Raw genomic sequence first — 3015 nt, 5'->3', positions numbered from 1 at the left:
GCCCGCGAGGCGCCTGCGGACTGGCCCCGACCCTACTGCAAGGATGCCCCGGCCTGACTCGACTTTCACTGGGATCTCCTATCTCCTGGCCGGTTTCTTACCGTTCTCTGCAAAGTGGCCCCTCACATCCTCCCTCCGTAGGGAGAAGAGATAGACGAGTCCATTACTACCGCCCCTTTCCGCGTAGTGGAATCTACTGCCCCGGGCAGGGGTTTGGGGAGCTGGGGGCGGGAAAGTGGGGCTGGGAGCCAGAAAGCAACCCGAGTGCGTGGGTAGTAGGACTCTGCTTGACAGTTGGAGACTGAAGCGAAATACACCGCTACCCTCCCAGTAAGATGTCAGTCGACTAATACAGTGAGAGAAAAGTTCGTATTTCATGTGTCTTGATTTAGACATAACTTTAAATTCAGAAACTTCTTTATTACGATTACTTTTGGAGGGTCATACCTCCCCAATAATTGGTACATTCCTTGGGCTCCCACCCGGATAATCCCAAAGCCCCACCTCTTATTTAAAGGCCCCCGCCCCTTATTAAACTGCTAGTTTTTAAGCTTTTTTTTTTTTTTAAAGTTATGGTTCATGTAAACTTTCAGTTACATTTTCTATTACAATCTTAACAGTAGCATTGGAAGACGAGGTGGGATCTGTTTTATTATTTTGCTACGTAGGAGTAACCAACCCAAGTTATCACCTTAGGTTAGAAACAGCAAGGATTTGAATTCACGGTTAATTAATTGACATAAAACCACTGTCATCATAAGCACCTGCTCCTGTTTACAGTCATAACTAGAAAGGGGGCTGAATTGTCATTCTACATGTAAATATTCTTCAGTTGATGGCAGGAGTGGATTCCATATAGATCTTGGAAAATGCTGGACCAAACTGTCACTTTCTATAAGCCATCACTGCCTCAGAAAAGTGATCTGTGCCCATGCTACTTGAAAAACAGTAGATGAACCAGCAGCACTGACATCACCTGATATCTTGTTAGGAATATAGTAGCACCTCAGGCCCTACCCAAAATTTCCTAAAATAGAACCCGTGGGGTACTATGATCTCCTCCCTTTCCCATGATTTTTTTTTTTTTGCAAGATACACTAACTGAAATAGAAAAGGCAATGGTTTTTCTATTTTAATTTTAATTCTATTTTAATTTCTCAGATAGGTAAATATGACTGAAATATCTTCTATGCTGTATTCTACTTATCCTTTCCATAAGTGATTTTGAAAAAGTGATTCAAACATTTTCTTAAATCACTAATAGTTTCTTTGTATTGAAAGAAATTATTTTCCATTCTGTTATCTTTTTTGTTATTTCACAGTTTTCTTGTTCTCCTTAACTACTTTTATCAGAATTGAGGTATAATGTACAGAAATAAAAATTTCCCACCGAAGGCTGTGCAGTCTTTGAAAGACATGATGGGGGAGTGGGAGATTTACATCATGGCAGCTTCCATTTTGGGCTACACCTTCAGCACTGTGTTTCCTCAGTGCCAACAGCAATGCAGACCATGAAGGATTTTTGTTGAGGGAGGTAAATCAGGAAGAAACTTTTAGCATCAGTGACTCACAAATTAGCAACACAGAATTTCTGCAACTAATTGAAATCCGTAACCATCAGCCTTGTTCACAACTTTTCAATTTTTATGACTACTCAAGTAAAGTTAATGAAGAGAGTCTGGACATAATTCTTAAAGATCGGAGAAAGAAAGTTACTGGGTGGTACAGATTCCGGTGAAACACACAACAACAGATATCATACAGAGAGCATGTTATCTATAAACAGCTCACCCGCATCCGTGGTGTGCCTGACCTTGTCTTCCTTCTCTTCAGCTTCATGTCCACCGCCAACAATTCCACTCATACTTTAGAATATGTTCTCTTTAGACCAAATCACAGATATAATCAAAGGATATCACTTACTATTCCCAATCTAGACGATACTAGCCAGCAAGAGTACAAGATGTTTTCAGTGCCAAATACTTCTGAGTTATGCCAAAGTTGTTAAAGAACACGGTACTTACTTTTTTGACAAGGATGGAGTAATAAAAGACATCAGAGCAATTTATCAGATTTGTAATGCACTTCAGGCGAAAGTACAGGATTGCAGCCGGCTATGTTAAGCAGATACTATCTGAAAGTCTGGAACCAGTATTCAGTCCTCGGATGCCCTATTCTGGGTTTGCAGCTGAAGGTAGAAGTGCATTTGGAGACGCAGAACACTCTGATCCTCCTCCCCCTTACTCTGATTGTCACCCAATCAAGAAAGTACTCTGAGCCATTCTCACACGGAAAGGGGTGCCTTTATGCCTAGACCTCAAGCCCTGAGCTCATCCAGTTATGCTTCCACCAATTCCGGACTCAAGTATCCTGGAAGTGGAGCAGACCTTCCTTCCAAAGAGCAGCTGCTGACAGTGGTGAAGAACCAGATGGCAGCGATTATGAAAATTTGATTGACCCTACAGAGTCCTCTAATAGTGTATTCTCACATTCATAGGATTCACGACCCATGATACAACCTGAAGACCCTAGGAATACTCAGACCTCCCAGATTTCGCAGAACAAAAGAAACTCTACCTATGACTGTTTTTCAGAATTGCTTATTGAGAGTTTTGGGGGAGAACTGCTTTCTCAGATATCTTGGCTCCCAAGAGGAATGTCCTTGTGCACAGAACTTGTAAGAATATCTGTCTGCTGTTTCTTATCTTCGGACGCAGTGCGCAGGTTTCACAACAAAATCATTAAGATAATCAAATTGTCCTAATTCTGGTGCGATTCATGGATGTACTGGTAAATTTAGGAAAAATGAAACTTTATCAGTGTAGTTTCTGTTATTTAAAATAAATTGGATATTAGAGACTAAGCACAATCTATAAACGTTCTATAAATCAAAAACTTCCCTCTTGCATTATCATTCCTTGAAATTTACTTTTTCAAAGGGAAACAAGTTTAGCAGCAGCCTTTAAAGAACTTCTTTCTACAATGAGCCAAATACATATTTGTGAGAAAAAACAT

At 40.6% G+C, this 3015-nt stretch overlaps 1 protein-coding gene and 1 pseudogene across 1 annotated transcript in view; one reads left to right on the top strand and one right to left on the bottom strand.

Moving 5' to 3' along the window:
• The window catches only part of CUNH21orf91 (chromosome unknown C21orf91 homolog), a 25809-nt gene extending 25626 nt beyond the window's left edge, over positions 1-183 (bottom strand). Inside the window, exon 1 of the mRNA XM_010645656.3 lies at positions 102-183. The gene's annotated coding sequence lies outside the window, so the exon portion shown is untranslated. The remainder of the gene's footprint in view (positions 1-101) is intronic.
• Positions 184-1443: 1260 nt separating this feature from the next.
• Positions 1444-2764, top strand: LOC104847472 (annotated as a pseudogene).
• The last annotated feature ends 251 nt before the right edge of the window (positions 2765-3015 follow it).

Source organism: Fukomys damarensis, unplaced genomic scaffold (genome assembly GCF_012274545.1).
Source record: "Fukomys damarensis isolate Sample0158 unplaced genomic scaffold, DMR_v1.0_HiC HiC_scaffold_24, whole genome shotgun sequence".
Classification (NCBI taxonomy): Eukaryota; Metazoa; Chordata; class Mammalia; order Rodentia; family Bathyergidae; genus Fukomys; species Fukomys damarensis.
Note: the sequence above shows the minus strand (reverse complement) of the source record. Positions and strands in the feature narration are given on the sequence as shown.